The 21,821-nt window shown below is 43.5% G+C and overlaps 1 pseudogene; it reads right to left on the bottom strand.

Moving 5' to 3' along the window:
- Positions 1–8,548: 8,548 nt before the first annotated feature.
- Positions 8,549–19,075, bottom strand: LOC139475790 (uncharacterized; annotated as a pseudogene).
- Between the last annotated feature and the right edge of the window lie 2,746 nt (positions 19,076–21,821).

Here is a 21,821-nt window from a genome sequence, read left to right as displayed (position 1 = left end):
CGGGTGACACTGTTATTACGATCCTGATGACAGTCGTCTCTCCACCCGTTGTCAAGGTAAACAATGGGCCTTGGGGTTGGGCTGGATTGAAACAGGTCAGACAAGACAGACAGCTGACCGACCGTGACTTTATTACAATGCGCTCCACTTGACGCAGGGTGCTCTTCGGGTAGAACGTACAACGGCAGAAATGAATGGCGGTTCTCTTTACGAGTACCGAGTAGCGTGTGGAGGCACAATACCGCTCACAATGTATTCATCACGTATCCTGTGACTCCGCGCTGGTATGCGGGGTGGTGTTATATTTGTCACGACACGACGTTCAATACGTCACAGTCATTTATTTATTTATTTTGATGACGATGCTAGTTGTTCAAAATAACCCCTTATTTTGACCAGTCGTCGACAGCTAAGTCCTCTCTGTGAATCGAAAGCCCCAAGACATATTCAATAAACTGTGCTGGGGCGTCCCTTACGTGCAGGATAAAATACGTCAGAGGGTTTTTATGAGATTTAAAACCCGAATCCAAGAGATAAACTCGAGGAGCGTCAGCCCCGATTTTTTATCCCAAGGATGAGGGTTCTAAATCTCATAAAAATGGTTAGTATTCTAACTTATAAAGCGAAAAAAGATATTTAAACATTTATCAAGAGTTTTATGTTTCAACCACACATGCAGTTTCTGTGAAACTTAGGAAACCGACTTAAAATATCTGTTGCCGGCGTACGGATACTTCAAAAGGACATTGTGATTTATCAGCGCTTCTGTAACTTAGTGGTACACTTACTGGGCTACAGATACGAAAGTTGCATGTTCGATCCCCAGGAATATAAACTTAGAAAATATTGGTCATTTGATTTTATTTTTCATTACATTGTTTGTCAAATGCAAAATAAATTTCTAGCCAGAATCATTCATATGTTACAATGAAACGGAAGTTGTGTTGATAAAATCCCAATGATATCATAACATCCCCGTCTATGAGATTTAACCCCACAGGAGAACAATTGGATGACGTCACTGGAGGTTTATATGGGTTTAGAGCCGGAGGTGGTAAACCTCACACAGTAAGTTTCTCAGTCGCTGCTGGTTGTTGCCCGTGACGTCAACACAGCGTTACAGCTATAAAAGTGAGGTGAGGTGAAATGGGGTTTAATGTCGCGTCAAGGATTATTGCACTTATATACCGATGTGCGTGTCGTGTGTGTGTGTGGCTGCTTGTACTAGTCCTGACTGATGCCCATTTTATAGTGCTAGCCCACAAAGATACCATGCCGCAGTTTAACATGAATACTCCACTCAGACACAGTATAATAACTGCGAGCCGACTAGTCCTTGTTTTAGTCCCTTAAAGCCGAGCACAAGGCAGGGTAACAACAAATACCATCTTTTGACGTCTTTTGGTATGACGCGGCCGCGGATGGAACCCCGGACCTTCCGCTTTCCGGGCGGACGCTCTACCACTAGACCACGGAGGCGGTACAGCTATGAAGGGGGTACCATGGGAGGTATGCATTCTTCTACTGTCTACAGGATACTGACTCCGAGCCGACTAGTCCTTGTTTACGTCCCTTAATGCCCAGCTATGAAGGGGGTACCATGGGAAGTATGCATTTCTCTTCAGTCTACAGGATACTGATGACCACTGCATTGACGACATCAACGTGTGACCATGTCTCTGACAGCACCTGCAGACATGCCAGGTGACACGCAGCGTTTCAAATAACTGTTGATGTATATGCGCACGCTTGTAGTCATGACACCAGGTGTTCGCGAAAAGGGTAAGCATGTCCTTCCCTATCGGTAGCTCAACTTGTACTTCTACCATGCGATGGCGGCCTGTACGCAAACCAGACAAGCAAGTGATGGACTTGAAATCCAGTCACACGGTCATGTGTGTGTGGAGTACGTGTGTGAGGGTCTGTTGATTGTGCCTCTATCTCCGACTGCTGCTGATGTTGAATGGTTGCACCGAGGATGTAACAGGTTTCTTATTTCCTTAATCTAACGCACAAGCATGAGCTTGTTACCAAACCAGTGAGTAATGCTTAACGCATCAACTATCTTGGAGCTATTCGCGGCGATGGAAGGTAGTCGTTTGTCGTCTCCTACACTATAGGGACTCTATATATACTACTCAAAATTTGATAAGGATCACTAGGTGATATGTGTGTACGTTACCACAAACATAACAAAAGACATGACTCTGACTCAGAAACGTGTTTAATCATGTTATGAATGAAAATTCATGAACGGCATGAACTTGTATCAATATGGAATGTTTGAAATCTGCAAACACCAAAAGGCATTTCATTAAAAAATGTTAACAGCAAACAAGAGAAAGAATTACACAGTTATGAGGGATAGTCCATCATTACACTTAGTCGATGAAGTGTCAATATCGAGTATGACCTCCCCTTGCATCAATGACGGCCTGACAACGTCGAGATATGCTGTCAATAAGCACCCGGATGTTCCCAATGGGAAGGTTGTTCCACTCTTCCACGAGGGCATGTCCGAGATCTGCCAAAGTCGTGGGTTGTGCTCTACGGCGTGAAAGGGCAACCTGCAGCATGTTCCAGACATGCTCAATCGGGTTTAAGTCCGGCGAGCCCGCTGGCCAATCCATGCGGACAATTGTCTCCTGCTCAAGGTACTGCTCAACCACCCTGGCGCGATGAGGACGGGCGTTATCATCCATCAGGATGAACTCAGGGCCAACAGCACCAGCGTAGGGTCTGACGTACACATCGAGGATCTCATCCCGGTACCTCACCCCCGTTATTGTTCCTCTCTCCAGGACATGAAGATCTGTCCTTCCATCCCTGTTGATTCCACCCCAGACCATGATGGAACCACCACCATAACGGTCATGTTCACTGATGTTGGCATCATGGAAACGTTCACGTTGTCGTCGCCACACCCGCTGCCTCCTGTCTGTAAAGTCCAAACAATACCTGGACTCATCGGTGAACAGAACTGGAACCCAATCGTTCCGTGTCCAAGTGACATGATCTTCAGCCCATTCCAATCGCTCCCGCCGGTGTCGAACAGTCAGGGGGATTCGGACACAGGCCCTTCTCGAGTAGAGACCTGCATTGTGAAGACGATTCCGTATCGTCTGAGTGGACACATTCACCCTCGAGGCGTTCAGGAGGTCGTTACGTAGGCTGGTTGCTGTCCAGAAGGGATGACGTCGTGCCTGAAGAGCCACAAAATGATCTTGGCGTCGGGTTGTCGACCTCTGACGACCACCCCCATGTCGGTGTGCTGCTGTACCAAAATTTTGCTGTCGGGACCAGGCCCTGCTTACAACGCTCTGGCTGACGTTTAGTGCATTGGCAACGTCACGTTGTGAATAGCCAGCATCAAGCATTCCAATACATCTGCCCAGTTGTTCGTTGAGGGGACATTGCGTAGATAAACGTAGTGTAAACACTCAATTGAGTTTAAAGTTTCAGAATGAATCAGACACCGTTGCCTGATTGGAAATCGTGCAATGGTAGCAAAAGCATGAACTGTGATGTGAAACGCATTTCCCATGGCATGAAATGCACGTGCAAGTGTGTTGGAGACGTTTTTGATTTCACTTGAACACAATATTGCCAGTTATGCAGTTATTTTGTTTTTTTATTAAGAAAAATATCTACGATCCTTATCAAATTTTGAGTAGTATATATTTCAGGGCCACGTTCATCCATATAAAGTAAAAAGTATTATGTTTGTTTCTCCACAATCAGCTCACAACTCACAACCCACGACTCAAAACTCACAACCCACTACTCATAACTAACAACCCACGACTCACAGTTACAATAACTCGACTTACAGCCAACAACTCTTGCCTCACTGTGGAATATTCACAGTCGAGGGTTCGCTCGTGCCAGGCTGCTCTTACCTGGACTATTTGAACCCATACTCTTTTATCTTCTCATGCTGTAACGACTGCCTTTGTGTTGGACATAATTGTAACAATAACTGTAAACTGGAGCATTATTTAATAATTGTGTGTGCCTTCCTGCTGTAAGATGCATCCAGTTCTGCGGCAATAACACATTCAGATCGATGAACAAAACACAGAAGAATAATAATATGGTATTAAAGTGTTACCTGCTGTACAGAAACAAAATAGTGAGAGCGTAAACTGCACAGTGGCTTGCCACTATTGGCCTGTGACAGCTATGACTCCCACACCTTACACATCAATTCACATAATTTATAAAGAAATCATGTGATTCATAAAACTTCATGAAAACAAAACCCATTTATATCCGCCCCTACTCACCCCGGCCCAGCAAACAAAGCTGGCTGCATGAATGTAGAACCATGCACACCAACATCCACACACGCACCTGCTCACTTCGACCCATACACATGCATAGAACACATTGCACAAATACAAGCTTACACACAACCAACTACAAAACAAAACATTATCCCCTGATACAAACATAAAACATAACTGCACAACTCTACCTCCCATGATTAAAACACAGCCATACACACAAACAAGAAACTAAAATATATCCCAACCATACAATACAACATGACACATCAATGCTGGAACCAAACATACTTTTGTTCGTAACATGTGATTGAAAATGATAAGTAAGATCACGTACATATCACTATTTGCTTATTTTGAAAATTGAGAATTTTGAGTATTGCATAATTTACAAATACGGTCAGAAACAGGTGTTTTCGGGCGTGTATAACGGCTTTTTTCTAGTACTTAAGGCAAGGTACCACGGCGAGGTTTAGATATGGCACTTCGTCGCGATCTTTCCAAAATATAACGTGCATAAAATGAAAGTGTTTAATTTATTACCGTTAATGTTGCCCGAGTCGTTCAAAATTCCATCTTTATGGAGGGCTGGATTCAATTTTTTCCAGAAACGTACAACTTCTATTTTTTTGTTTTGTAATATATGACCGTCCACCCATTTCACCTCTTATGACCAAAGTAGGGGTAGTTCTCCCAACAACCCCAAAACACCCGCCAGTCTCTGTTTTGGATGGTATTTGTGCGACTGTTTTCTATATTACCCCAATTTACGCATTTCATATAAAGTATCACCCCAACTTGCAGATCCATATCTTAAGGTGGTTTGTACAAGACTATCATATAAACTATTACTCCAAATTGCAGGTCCATACCTTGAGGTGGTTTGTACAAGATTATCATATAAACTATTACTCCAAATTGCAGATCCATACGTTGAGGTGGTTTGTACAAGATTATCATATAAACTATTACTCCAAATTGCAGGTCCATACCTTGAGGTGGTTTGTACAAGATTATCATATAAACTATTACTCCAAATTGCAGATCCATACCTTGAGGTGGTTTGTACAAGATTATCATATAAACTATTACTCCAAATTGCAGATCCATACCTTGAGGTGGTTTGTACAAGATTATCATATAAACTATTACTCCAAATTGCAGGTCCATACCTTGAGGTGGTTTGTACAAGATTATCATATAAACTATTACTCCAAATTGCAGATCCATACGTTAATATGGTTTGAAAAAGATTATCATGTAAAGTATTAAAGGCAACACAGGGCATTCCGCCGACGGTTTAAGATTGACTTATTATAACACAGAGGGCTCTTCCAGCCGACTTAGCAATTTCTCCAGCAGGGAACTGCAGATGTAGATGTTCCTGCTGCCATAGTCCTAGGTATTTATAAGCATTAAATATTTCAATATTGTATCCCCCGTAAACAAAACTTACAATAGAGCGTTTAACCGATTGTGGTCTATAATGATTAATTTTAGATTTATTAGGATTAATCATCTTCTACATTAGTTGTTCACACAATTCAACATTAACTGTTACACGTAAAATTGATAACGAAATGTAAATCGTTAATTCCTCGGAAAATAATGTCGGTGGCAACACACAACCCTGCTTCATTCTACTGATCACCACACCGTGTACATGCACAAAAACGTGGGTCAGGGCAAGTCTTACACCCGGGTGGATGCCCAGGTAGAATAACTCTTCAGTACAGTGCTTGTTGTAGTTGTCTGAGTATAACTTGTGTTCAATGTATGACCTTATCCTTGTGTAGGTGTCTGAGTATAACTTGCGTTCAATGTATGACCTGATGCTTGTGTAGGTGTCTGAGGATGACTTGTGTTCAATGTATGACCTGATGCTTGTGTAGGTGTCTGAGGATGACTTGTGTTCAATGTATGACCTGATGCTTGTGTAGTTGTCTGATGATGACTTGCGTTCAATGTATGACCTGACAAAGGTCATCGTATCAGACGGCCTGGGTAATTACTCCACTGATGTACTGGCCGCCCTGGTATAGCTGGGCAGTTGCTGGCACTCACTCGCGATTACAAAATGTCCTCAGATCTGACTGTAGTCACAGAACTGTCACGTAAAACAATATGCACTCACTCGCGATTACACATTGTCCTCAGATCTGACTGTAGTCACAGAACTGTCACGTAAAACAACATGCACTCACTCGCGATTACACAGTGTCCTCAGATCTCACTGTAGTCACAGAATTGTCACGTAAAACAACATGAACTCACTTGCGATTACACGGTGTCCTCAGATCTCACTGTAGTCCCAGAATGGTCACGTGAAACAACATGCACTCACTCGCGATTATGCAGTGTCCTCAGATCTCACTGTAGTCACAGAACTGTCACGTAAAACAACATGCACTCACTCGCGATTACACAGTGTCCTCAGATCTCACTGTAGTCACAGAACTGTCACGTAAAACAACATGAACTCACTTGCGATTACACGGTGTCCTCAGATCTCACTGTAGTCCCAGAATGGTCACGTGAAACAACATGCACTCACTCGCGATTATGCAGTGTCCTCAGATCTCACTGTAGTCACAGAACTGTCACGTAAAACAACATGCACTCACTCGCGATTACACAGTGTCCTCAGATCTCACTGTAGTCACAGAACTGTCACGTAAAACAACATGCACTCACTCGCGATTACACAGTGTCCTCAGATCTCGCTGTAGTCACAGAACTGTCACGTAAAACAACACGCACTCACTCGCGATTACACAGTGTCCTCAGATCTCACTGTAGTCACAGAACTGTCACGTAAAACAACATGCACTCACTCGCGATTACACAGTGTCCTCAGCTCTCGCTGTAGTCACAGAACTGTCACGTAAAACAACACGCACTCACTCGCGATTACACAGTGTCCTCAGATCTCACTGTAGTCACAGAACTGTCACGTAAAACAACACGCACTCACTCGCGATTACACAGTGTCCTCAGATCTCACTGTAGTCACAGAACTGTCACGTAAAACAACATGCACTCACTCGCGATTACACAGTGTCCTCAGCTCTCGCTGTAGTCACAGAACTGTCACGTAAAACAACACGCACTCACTTGCGATTACACAGTGTCCTCAGATCTCACTGTAGTCACAGAACTGTCACGTAAAACAACATGCACTTACTCGCGATTACACAGTGTCCTCAGCTCTCGCTGTAGTCACAGAACTGTCACGTAAAACAACATGCACTTACTCGCGATTACACAGTGTCCTCAGATCTCGCTGTAGTCACAGAACTGTCACGTAAAACAACATGCACTTACTCGCGATTACACAGTGTCCTCAGCTCTCGCTGTAGTCACAGAACTGTCACGTAAAACAACATGCACTTACTCGCGATTACACAGTGTCCTCAGATCTGACTGTAGTCACAGAACTGTCACGTAAAACAACACGCACTCACTCGCGATTACACAGTGTCCTCAGATCTCACTGTAGTCACAGAACTGTCACGTAAAACAACACGCACTCACTCGCGATTACACTGCCCTCAGCCCTCACTGTAGTCTCAGAACTGTCACGTAAAACAACACGCACTCACTCGCGATTACACAGTGTCCTCAGCTCTCACTGTAGTCACAGAACTGTCACGTAAAACAACATGCACTCACTCGCGATTACACAGTGTCCTCAGCTCTCACTGTAGTCACAGAACTGTCACGTAAAACAACATGCACTCACTCGCGATTACACAGTGTCCTCAGCTCTCACTGTAGTCACAGAACTGTCACGTAAAACAACATGCACTCACTCGCGATTACACAGTGTCCTCAGCTCTCACTGTAGTCACAGAACTGTCACGTAAAACAACATGCACTCACTCGCGATTACACAGTGTCCTCAGCTCTCACTGTAGTCACAGAACTGTCACGTAAAACAACATGCACTCACTCGCGATTACACAGTGTCCTCAGCTCTCACTGTAGTCACAGAACTGTCACGTAAAACAACATGCACTCACTCGCGATTACACAGTGTCCTCAGCTCTCACTGTAGTCACAGAACTGTCACGTAAAACAACATGCACTTACTCGCGATTACACAGTGTCCTCAGCTCTCACTGTAGTCACAGAACTGTCACGTAAAACAACATGCACTCACTCGCGATTACACAGTGTCCTCAGCTCTCACTGTAGTCACAGAACTGTCACGTAAAACAACATGCACTTACTCGCGATTACACAGTGTCCTCAGCTCTCACTGTAGTCACAGAACTGTCACGTAAAACAACATGCACTCACTCGCGATTACACAGTGTCCTCAGCTCTCACTGTAGTCACAGAACCTGCATCACTGTACACGTGTAGTTTCCCGTACTCGTGATCCTGGTTTGTGTAGGGACTGAGTCCGGTGTAGATGGCCGTGGAACTCACTGTGCCTCCTTCACCACTGTCGGGAACAGAGGACTCGATGTGGTCAAGTGTTTCCGTCACGTGATTATAATGTGTGTAGGTAGGCTCCTCGTTGGTCTGATCTGGTGATGCTGCAGTATTTCTGGAAGGTTTGATTACTTTGCTGAAATGAAAGTCAAATTCCTTGTAAGGTGCAGAGAAGAGAAAATATAATCCCGTTTGAATTCGATTGAATCAACTAAACAAACGGCCTTCACTCAGGCACTTATAACAAAGCTAGAGCGTACTGTTTTACTGACCTATAGGCCTGCTACATTGGCGAGAATGGCTAAAGTATTTACATGTAGAGGATGAGTGTGACACCAATGACCAGTAGAACCACGATGACCACGCCACAAACACTGGACACAACCGCCAAAACATTGTCATCGTCACCATATTCTACATCAGATAACAAAACGCGTCAATGCCACGTCAAGAGTATATTCATAACAAATGTGCACGAAAGTTCAGACTTAACAAAATACACCAACATTTTTTCTACTTTTCGTTCATTATGTACTAATGGATGGTACTTTTAACTGAGCCACAGTACCTTCCATCCAATGTACCACAGTACCTTCCATTCAATGTACCACATTACCTTCCATCCAATGTACCACATTACCTTCCATCCAATGCACCACAATACCTTCCATCCAATGTACCACAGTACCTTCCATCCAATGTACCACAGTACCTTCAATCCAATGGACCACAGTACCTTCCATCCAATGTACCACAGTACCTTCCATCCAATGTACCACAGTACCTTCCATCCAATGGACCACAGTGCCTTCCATCCAATGTACCACAGTACCTTCCATCCAATGTACCACAGTACCTTCCATCCAATGTACCACAGTACCTTCCATCCAATGCACCACAGTACCATCCATCCAATGTGTATACTGTGGAAAACTATAAAGGATATAACACGTCATAGAAAACTGCTACATCATGTTGAATGATACAAACTTTGACTCTGTGTTGTGGTTGGCGATGTTGCTGAAATAAAAGCGACGAAACCAGTTCCATCATGATAAGAAACCTCTACTAAATGTAGAATCAATTATTCGTCTGTTCCGGCTATATCATAAGCAGTGAGGAGTCACTACCAAATAGTGATGGTACCAGGTGTTCGCGCAACCACGGCCAGGTGCCTGTGCCTGTCGGCATGACGTACGATGTAAGTTACTGACTGGCCCATGTAGCAACTGTATGATGACGATTGACCACTAGAACGTTATTGCACTGTACACGGTGTATGTCACCTGGCAAAGGAACCTCATTTCTTCTGCCGTGATAAAAACAACATATTGTATTATTACTGAATGATCTAGTCAGAGAAACGTCAGATAATGTGGAGTAGGACCGCCGAGGTAACAACCGACCTACTTCCCCCTGAGTCAGGATATAGTTACACGCTTGCCTGACAATAACAAGTAGCATGACATGTCAAGATCGCGGGTTTCTATACAAAACAATATGGACCAAAGACGTCTTAAATAAAAACGTGACAACAATAGTCAGGTATTGTACAGACATATCCCATTATAATTTTTTAATTGACGTTTACACGATATACGGCTTTTCCATTGACGTTCTTAAGTTTATGAAGGACACAATGTGACGTTCATACGTTTTTCATGAGACCGTGTTCTTGAAATGACGTAAACACTAACGGATTACTTTCACATTCCTGGGGAAACCCCCGGGAATTCCCTCGCACGAAAACATACAGAAGCGTTCTTTCTGATGATTTAGAACCTTTAATCTTGAACTCAGCGTTTCAGTATACATAGAGAAACGTCAGACGGCATGATTCTTCACGAATATCATCCTATATATAGCTAATGAACGGCCATCCTAATGAACAAAACGAAGAAATGCACATCGAAAACAATCATTATATCAACTCTATCCGTGTCCAGGCTGACAGCGACAGTCTACAGAAATCTATGAATTTACCTTAGTGTATGTTTGAGGCATCTTTATTCACCTTTCAATCATCAGCCAGTTGGCCAATGATGACTGACACATGTAACCGCCACAGGTTCATTAACAACTTCCGAAATCTCTCCCGTCATGTTTATCGTATCGGCCATTTCGACGTCTTGTACTTGATGTAAATGTATTACGACGCGCTGTTATTGTGACTGAGTGATAAGAGGTAGTTCTTATCAGACCTTTCTCACCTAATGAGGATATTGTTTGAGTACATTTGTTCTAAGGAAACTACAAAAGCTGTCCCTGCTGAGCATGTTGAGCATACATAAGTTCATGTTACCTCTCGTTTTGAGGAACAACTGGTTGTTGTATGGCTGTCAGTGTAAACATGAAGTCAACGTACTAAACAGAATTGTGTACAGATCAAGGTCTACGTCATTTGAGGTTATATAAAAAAATATAAGAACTGACTTTCACTTTGTTGCAAGCTCCGACATTCATACAGTTTGGACCTCACTCTATGAAGGTTCATACTCCAATGAACTCACACAAAGTGAAAGTCAATTCTTAAATGACGTCAAACACAAGTGATAACCAGTAAACTGTGCATTGGTTAGGAAGGAATGAAATAAAGTGCAGCAAACAAAACAAGGGGAAAAGGTAAACACAAGCTGGTTGGGCCCATACTCTGCCTGGCGAGCTTCTAGCTACAGCTACAGTAGTGTTAGATATACTCACCTGGCTGTCCCTGTCCGCTAGCTACAGCTACAGTAGTGTTAGATATACTCACCTGGTTGTCCCTGTCCGCCAGCTACGGCTACAGTAGCGTTAGATATACTCACCTGGTTGTCCCTGTCCGCTATCTGGCGAGCTACTAGCTACAGCTACAGTAGTGTTAGATATACTCACCTGGTTGTCCCTGTCCGCTAGCTACAGCTACAGTAATGTTAGATACACTCACCTGGTTGTCCCTGTCCGCTAGCTAAGGCTACAGTAATGTTAGATATACTCACCTGGTTGTCCCTGTCCGCCAGCTACGGCTACAGTAGTGTTAGATATACTCACCTGGTTGTCCCTGTCCGCTATCTGGCGAGCTACTAGCTACAGCTACAGTAGTGTTAGATATACTCACCTGGTTGTCCCTGTCCGCTATCTGGCGAGCTACTAGCTACAGCTACAGTAGTGTTAGATATACTCACCTGGTTGTCCCTGTCCGCTATCTGGCGAGCTACTAGCTACAGCTACAGTAGTGTTAGATATACTCACCTGGTTGTCCCTGTCCGCTATCTGGCGAGCTACTAGCTACAGCTACAGTTGCGTTAGATATACTCACCTGGTTGTCCCTGTCCGCTATCTGGCGAGCTACTAGCTACAGCTACAGTAGTGTTAGATATACTCACCTGGTTGTCCCTGTCCGCTAGCTACAGCTACAGTAATGTTAGATACACTCACCTGGTTGTCCCTGTCCGCTAGCTACGGCTACAGTAATGTTAGATATACTCACCTGGTTGTCCCTGTCCGCCAGCTACGGCTACAGTAGTGTTAGATATACTCACCTGGTTGTCCCTGTCCGCTATCTGGCGAGCTACTAGCTACAGCTACAGTAGTGTTAGATATACTCACCTGGTTGTCCCTGTCCGCTATCTGGCGAGCTACTAGCTACAGCTACAGTAGTGTTAGATATACTCACCTGGTTGTCCCTGTCCGCTATCTGGCGAGCTACTAGCTACAGCTACAGTAGTGTTAGATATACTCACCTGGTTGTCCCTGTCCGCTATCTGGCGAGCTACTAGCTACAGCTACAGTAGTGTTAGATATACTCACCTGGTTGTCCCTGTCCGCTATCTGGCGAGCTACTAGCTACAGCTACAGTAGTGTTAGATATACTCACCTGGTTGTCCCTGTCCGCTATCTGGCGAGCTACTAGCTACAGCTACAGTAGTGTTAGATATACTCACCTGGTTGTCCCTGTCCGCTAGCTACAGCTACAGTAATGTTAGATACACTCACCTGGTTGTCCCTGTCCGCTAGCTACAGCTACAGTAATGTTAGATATACTCACCTGGTTGTCCATGTCCGCTAGCTACGGCTACAGTTGTGTTAGATATACATACCTGGTTGTCCCTGTCCGCTATCTGGCGAGCTACTAGCCATAGCTACAGTTGTGTTAGATATACTCAACTGGTTGTCCCTGTCCTCTATCTGGCGAGCTACTAGCTACAGCTACAGTTGTGTTAGATATACATACCTGGTTGTCCCTGTCCGCTATCTGGCGAGCTACTAGCTACAGCTACAGTAGTGTTAGATATACTCACCTGGTTGCCCCTGTCCGCTATCTGGCGAGCTACTAGCTACAGCTACAGTAGTGTTAGATATACTCACCTGGTTGCCCCTGTCCGCTATCTGGCGAGCTACTAGCTACAGCTACAGTAGTGTTAGATATACTCACCTGGTTGTCCCTGTCCGCTATCTGGCGAGCTACTAGCTACAGCTACAGTAGTGTTAGATATACTCACCTGGTTGTCCCTGTCCGCTATCTACAGCTACAGTAATGTTAGATACACTCACCTGGTTGTCCCTCTCCGCTAGCTACAGCTACAGTAATGTTAGATATACTCACCTGGTTGTCCATGTCCGCTAGCTACGGCTACAGTAGTGTTAGATATACTCACCTGGTTGTCCCTGTCCTCTATCTGGCGAGCTACTAGCTACAGCTACAGTTGTGTTAGATATACATACCTGGTCGTCACTGTCCGCTATCTGGCGAGCTACTAGCCATAGCTACAGTTGTGTTAGATATACTCAACTGGTTGTCCCTGTCCTCTATCTGGCGAGCTACTAACTACAGCTACAGTTGTGTTAGATATACATACCTGGTTGTCCCTGTCCGCTATCTGGCGAGCTACTAGCTACAGCTACAGTAGTGTTAGATATACTCACCTGGTTGTCCCTGTCCGCTAGCTACAGCTACAGTAATGTTAGATACACTCACCTGGTTGTCCCTGTCCGCTAGCTACGGCTACAGTAATGTTAGATATACTCACTTGGTTGTCCCTGTCCGCCAGCTACGGCTACAGTAGTGTTAGATATACTCACCTGGTTGTCCCTGTCCGCTATCTGGCGAGCTACTAGCTACACCTACAGTAGTGTTAGATATACTCACCTGGTTGTCCCTGTCCGCTATCTGGCGAGCTACTAGCTACAGCTACAGTTGTGTTAGACATACTCACCTGGTTGTCCCTGTCCGCTATCTGGCGAGCTTCTAGCCGCAGCTACAGTTGCGTTAGATATACTCACCTGGTTGTCCCTATCCGCAATCTGGCGAGCTACTAGCTACAGCTACAGTTGTGTTAGACATACTTACCTGGTTGTCCCTGTCCGCTATCTGGCGAGTTACTAGCTACAGCTACGGTTGTGTTAGCTATACATACCTGGTTGTCCCTGTCCGCTATCTGGCGAGCTACTAGCTACAGCTACAGTAGTGTTAGATATACATACCTGGTAGTCCCTGTCTGCTATCTGGCGAGCTACTAGCTACAGCTACAGTTGTGTTAGATATACATACCTGGTTGTCCCTGTCCGCTATCTGGCGAGCTTCTAGCCACAGCTACAGTTGTGTTAGATATACTCACCTGGCTGTCCCTGTCCGCTATCTGGGAAGCTACTAGCTACAGCTACAGTTGTGTTAGATATACTCACCTGGTTGTCCCTGTCCGCTATCTGGCGAGCTTCTAGCCACAGCTACAGTTGTGTTAGATATACTCACCTGGCTGTCCCTGTCCGCTATCTGGGAAGCTACTAGCTACAGCTACAGTTGTGTTAGATATACTCACCTGGTTGTCCCTGTCCGCTATCTGGCGAGCTACTAGCTACAGTTACAGTTGTGTTTGATATACTCACCTGGTTGTCCCTGTCCTCTATCTGGCGAGCTACTAGCCACAGCTACAGTTGTGTTAGATATATATACCTGGTTGTCCCTGTCCGCTATCTGGCGAGCTTCTAGGCATAGCTAGAGTAGTGTTAGATATACTCACCTGGTTGTCCCTGTCCGCTATCTGGCGAGCTTCTAGCCACAGCTACAGTTGTGTTAGAAGTGGAGAGTGAGGGGAACGAACCAGGGACAAAAGCTGAAACAAACGCCACTGAGTAGAAGTATCGCCATTCCTATTTATACCTGTTTTATACCTACAGAAAGGAAAACCAAGACAGTTCAGAAAACTTCTTGTCGAACTCTTGTGACCCAGAACTTAATACTAGCAAACAAAATAAGAGGGTAACTTATTGACAACGAAACAATAGTTGAAAAGATGCACTGTGTTAATGTGGCATAGACGTAATCCAACATATTTTGCATACCGTTCCCATTAAAGGTGTTAAATGAATATACAGAATTCTACATCAAACAGGTGCTACAAATGAACAATCAAACGTTACTAAACTTACCTACCTGTATCTGGAATTGTGGTCGGGAGTGGACTGCCATTACATGTTACTTGTATTGGGGATGAACCTAAATAATAAGGCGAATGTTTTATGAATAAATCAGACTGAGAAAAACTTGTGTCTATATGTCAAACAATATATACTATATGCGAACATTCACATTGGATTCCATGTTAACACACTGCAAGTGATTCCATGGCAGTTGATTGACTAACCAAGTATTTTCATTATTTTGCACAAATAATTGCATATAAATCCTTATTTTGCGTTTATGTTCTCATACATGCAATGAGAGAATAGCTGTCTACCTGTTCTTTTTTGGCTGATAATATGATGGACACAATTTGACGACAATACTTTTTCACGAAACCATGTTCTTGAAATGACATAATCACTGACAGACGACTTTAAAATTCCCGGGGGAACACCTGGGAATTCCCTAGCACGAATACATACAGAAGTGTTGTTTCTGAACATTTAGACCCATTAACCTTGAAATCAGCGTTTTAGCATACATTGAGAAACGTCCTCGCTACGACTCATTCTTGAGAATGAAAAGACGAAGAAATGCACATCCAAACTATCGTAGTATCGACTCGATCCGTGTCTTGGTTCACAGCGACAGTCTACAGCAATCTATGAATTTACCTTAGTGTCTTAGTGTCTTTCAATGATAGGCCAATTGATCAATGATCGTCGCAAGCCCCGACGTTCATACAGTGTGGCCCTCACTCTATGAAATGTCATACTCCAATGAACTCACACAAAGCGAAAGTCAATTCGTAATCAGATATACAGTTTGTGAAGTTATTTTTGTTGACATACCAAGCAGATGTATACTGCATGCACACCGGTTTTTATGTATATCCCTCAATAAACGCAACAAATATTCAAGTCAATTCTTTAAAAAAGTCAGTCATCCTGCCAACTACCTTTCATTCGACCAAACCAATACCTATCTTGGAATAATAATTGAAAATGTACTTGCCTTTGCATGTGTTTGTGACGAGTGCCACCGGTTTGGCAGAATATACGCTCACATTTTCGCGAACACCTGGTATCATCACTATTTGATAGTAATTCATAAACAAGTGCTCATGATATAGTCGCAATTGTACAATCGACTCTGCTTTATGCAGAGATTTCTTATGGATATGGAAAGGGTTTTGTCGCTTTATCTTTATATTTCTAAGAAGCAATGACGATATATTTCCTCTAATGTATTGTTTCTTTGTATAACCTGTTCCGTGTACACTGTCGTGTTTCGATCCTAACTGTCAAACATCTTTATAATATATAAAGACAGACAAACCTACAGACAGACAGACAGAGTGCCTTAAATACCGATATGCTTTGAGCCGTATGTTAAACAAAACACCCTACAGGGATATACGTATTGACGATTTTTAATCTTACCTTCTACTTTAAACCACATAAATTCTCTTTTCTTTCCTGATGTTGGTATTGGGTCAAACACTATCCCCAGTCTGTCCGTGTTTCCCATGACTAAACTGTTATAGGCCAGTATTCCCGCTGTAAAAGACTCCCATGTTGTAGCGTCTCCAGTCAGAGTCAAATTGGCTCTCACACCCAGTAGTGGGAGGAAGTAGTATTCAAGGACAGTCACATTCATGTCGCCCCCTGTGACGTCACACGTGCACGTGCCAGAACATGAGCTGGTGCCATGTGGATAATTGGGCGACGCAAGATAGAGGTTCTTGTCATTCTCTCTGGAGAGATGTGTCACACTGTCGCAAACATCAACCGGGTCGTCTGAAAACACATTCACTTGAAACATTCACTTAGACAATCCTTCTGACAGAATGTCTTGTGTGCAAATTTAATTTAATTTAAACTGACATATCAATCCCGCTTGATGCATTCCTGTGTACATCCTTTGGTATTTCATGGGTGTAAAATCATCTGTTGAAGCTTACATAGGCCGATTTAGCATCACATGTTAGTGCAGCAATATGTGTACCCTTTTGGATGGATCCAATATCATGATGATATATTAATATTGTACATTCCTGTCTACATACCAGAGACACATTCATAGGATATCATAGCTTGGTAGGTTGTTGTCTCTCCACAGACTGTGTCCACCCAGAACTTCTGCACCTCCATCTCACACGTGGCCACCCCGTTACAGTCTGTGTACAGACTGTCAGCCTGAGTCTCTTGAAGGAACACACAGCTGGCACCAGGTGGAGACTCGCAACTCGGGGTCATGTTCTGGTACTGTACCCTGATCACATGGAGCATCTCCCATGTCTCACACGTCAGATTCAGGGATGAAGAAGGAGAGCTGGTACAGATCCCCTCAGTTTTCGTGGTGAGATCTCAAAATATGTTAATGCAGGTTATGCTTCATGACTGGGCAACAATAACACGTACTACATCAATTGGTAAAACGCTATTGGGAAAGTCAGCTGGCCTGATCACCCGATCCCGTTGGTGGCCTCTAGCATGGGTTGCTGAAGACCTGTTTTAACCTGGATCTTCACTATTTGGTAGAGGTGAATATAGTGTCGATACAAGTTACTCTCATGTTTCGCTTCACTGTATGTATGTATGTATGTATGTGTGTGTGTGTGTGTGTGTGTGTGTGTGTGTGTGTGTGTGTGTGTGTGTGTGTGTGTGTGTGTGTGTGTGTGTGTGTGTTAAAAGTTATAACGAGGAAGGTATTACAAAAACAGACAGCAGAAAAAGGATGGTGTGTAATTCGCAAATGCAACATAACACTTGTCTAACAGAAATAATAAATGATACGATCCTGAACACCGTCTACATTAGCAAGAACACGTTAAGACTGTCACCAAGACTACAGGAAAGTCACAATCAACAACCAAACCCGACCCACGAGGCACAGCTTTCATTGAAAGAAAAAAGAAGTCGAAATGCATGGTAACCCCCTCTTTACCATGATCATGCTAAAGACCCTATATACATAGAAGATCTATGCATATTTGGAACTGTATGCACAGGGTTGGGCTAGGACCAAGTAGTCGTAATTTTAATGTGAACTTTTAGTATATGCTGAAGCACTTTAGCAGAAAATCAATATCTTATTTTAAAAATGCATATGCAGCTGATTGTCTATTTCGCTGAATAAAAGTGTGCCAGGTCACATGGTTCAGGATGACGGAAGAATTTGGGATGAGGCTTCACAGTAGAACTGTTTCCAGTTCAATGACATAATACAAACTGAAAATCACAAGTTAGAAACCAAATTCTTTCCAAAACCGTTCTGAAGAGCACCGAAGAGCAACACCTTTACCATAAACCACATCAGATATTGGACAAAGTGAAATATTATGGAGTATTATTTCACTGGGGACATAAACTTGATATTAAATTGTAAGCACCTGTAAATATTCTATAATACTGTTCAAAAAGTCGTACACACACCACACTCGCTGACCCTTGTTTGAAGACACACGAAATGCACCCACTGACACAGGGAGGACACATGAAATGGCCCAATATCAATTTGAAGCACCTGTAATATCCTATATTACTTCTCCAAGAGCCGTACACTCACCACACACGCTCACCATCGTTTGGAGATACACAAAAGGCAACCACTGACGCAGGGAGAACACATGAAACTCACCCAATGACACAGGAAGAACACATGAAACTCACCCAATAACACAGGGACGACACATGAAACTCACCCAATGACACAGGGACGACACATGAAACTCACCCAATGACACAGGAAGGACATATGAAACTCACCCAATGACACAGGAAGGACATATAAAACTCACCAAATGACACAGGGAGAACACATGAAACTCACCCACAGGGACGACACATGCCACGACTGCAAGACATATCCAGGTTGACATGGCCGCTGTCACAGACTATTTCCAAGTCTCACGAAGCAAGCAATGTTTGAAATATAACTCACAAGTGTTGATATTAGAGAGAGTCATGGAGGGTACGGGATGTGGAAGAAATAACCCGCTGTCACACGCTGTGTGTATTCGTCATAACCCTGGCTGTCAGCGGCTGGGCCTGCATTCACAGATAATATCAACACACACAACACTATACCTGGCGAGTCATGACTGACTACTGAGTAATGGTTGGTACAGTGCTGATTGTAACTGAGGTCTGGTCTGGCCTTCAGCAGATTTCTCATTCATGACTAAAGGCGAATGAGTGAACAGACTTCACCGTGAGCGTACACACATGCGCCATTCGCGTTACTGTCACGCATCACTGCATGTGACTGTTGAACAGCTACCTGGTTTGCCTTCTATCCTTAGCCTTGATATGTTATCCTTGTTTGCACAGCGCTGTGGTAGATATAAGTAAGGCGGGACTGTATAACTAAAGCGACAAATAGAACGGCAGCCCAGAGCACTTTGGTCAAACGAACAAGGTACCAATATCCGAACACATGAACATTTACTGTGTTACCCAACATATTCATATATGGATGTCTGCCGGGGAGCCCCTGCTGCGTGTGGCCCTTGGCCCCCCAAAAGAAGGAGCCATTCAAGGGCTGGATCAAACATTGGAGGTACCACATGAAAGTAAGCGTAAATGAACTGGTTCATCTCACAGAGTACAGAATGGGCCACGCCAGACAAATCTTCCTCTGCAAAAGGGTTAAACATTGGAGGTACCACATGAAATCAACATAAAATGAACTATTTCACTCTACTAAGAATAAAAAAAACCCATTGCCAGATAAATCGTCTGCTGCATAAGGCCCGCCAGACACCCCCAAATGTTGACCCTTAATGCACTCAGTGAACACTCTGGTAAAATTTGACTAGACTATACATTCAAAGTACCAGATGAGAGTAAGTTTAGATGAACAGGTACATGTTACTGAGTACAACACGGCCCATACCTGACAAATTGTCCTCTGCATAAGGTCCGCCAGACCCCCCAGAGAGGGTCCCAAAATTTGGGCTGGGTTAAACATTGGAGGTACCACATGAAACCAACATAAAATGAACAATTGCACTCTACTTATTGCACAATACCCATTGCCAGACAAATCATCTTCTGCATAAAGGCCCGCCAGACACCCACAAAAAGTTGACCCTTCAGGTATACACGGGTAAAACTGGTCTGGAATATATATCGATTGTACCACATTAAGGTACGTTTGAATGAACAGGTTCATATCACAGAGTACAGGATGGGCCACACCAGACAACTCTTCCTCTGCATAAGGCTTAAACATTGGAGGTATCACATGGAACCAACATAAAATGAACTATTACACTCTACTTATTACAAAATACCCATTGCCAGACAAACCCTTTTCTGCATAAGGCCCGCCAGACACACCCTCACCCCACCCCACACAATTGCCCCTCTGTAATCCCAGTGTGCATAATGAAACATTGGACATCAGCTCTGAGAGTCAACAGATGGTCAAATTTATGTTTTGTTCTTAAAGATGGAAGGATTTTATTGAGATTAAAATCACGTATTTATAAAATCAGGTCACTGAATACTAGTATTGATATCATAGATTAGGCCTATCGTTGAAATGTAATAAAAAAAGGCATGAATCTGAATCTTGTGAATATATATCTGATCAGCTATGAAGTCCTCAAAGCCTGCTATAGCCTGATAGCTTGGCTATGGATTCCTACAAACCCAAACATGCTTAGGTAGTCCTCAAAGCCTGCTATAAGAATGGTAAATGATACCCTAATACCATTTGGAAATCTGTTGGTGATAATTGTGTTTAAAAACCTATGATCTCCGTTTATTTAGCAAGTTTTATCATCTAAAAAGCCGAATTCCGGCCAAATATGTCCATATTGATCAATTTTACAGAGGACCCGTTTGATAGTGGTAGAGGTAAATCTCAATGGACAGCGCTACCGCGACGAGATCATCGGACCTGTTGTTCTACCGTTTTTGCGTCGTCATGGCCCAGGCATTACCTTTCAACATGACAACGCCCGACCTCATATTGTTCGACTTGTTCAGGATCTCTTCAACAAAAACAACGTGAATATCATCCCCTGGCCGGCTCGCTCCCCTGATCTAACAGCAATCGAGCACATGGGGGATGAGATGGATCGGCGCCTTCAACGTCAACCACGTGTTCCACAGACACTCCAGGAACTTGGAAACATGCTCCAGCAGATATGGACAGATATCCCACAGAACTTTGTGCGACGCCTGGTCCATTCCATGAGACGAAGATGTGTTGCTTGCATCGCAACCAGAGGCGGACACACACGCTATTGATTTGTAAATTGACATTTTGGCATGTTCATGTTTTTTTTTTAATGAAATCACGCATTTTCCGAAGTCAGTATGACAAATTAAAACCATTTGAACACTTACAGGAGTCTTTTATCTGTTGCAAGCCGAAATTGTTTCAGATTTGGTAAAAACATAACTTTGCATTAAATCATATTCAATGTCACAGGAACTTTTGTTGTTCAGTATATAAAAATCATGGCACATAGCATCATATGCCTATCTGGCTTGTAGGAAGCCATAGCCAAGCTATCAGGCTATAGCAGGCTTTGAGGACTTCATAGCTGATCAGATATATATTCACAAGATTCAGATTCATGCCATTTTCATTACATTTCAACGATAGGCCTAATCTATGATATCAATACTAGTATTCAGTGACCTGATTTTATAAATACGTGATTTTAATCTCAATAAAATCCTTCCATCTTTAAGAAC

Source organism: Haliotis cracherodii, unplaced genomic scaffold, assembly GCF_022045235.1.
Source record: "Haliotis cracherodii isolate W230 unplaced genomic scaffold, xgHalCrac1.p SCAF_3, whole genome shotgun sequence".
NCBI lineage: Eukaryota > Metazoa > Mollusca > Gastropoda > Lepetellida > Haliotidae > Haliotis > Haliotis cracherodii.
The sequence above is the reverse complement of the archived record's forward strand: the minus strand, read 5'-3'. Positions and strand labels throughout refer to the sequence as shown.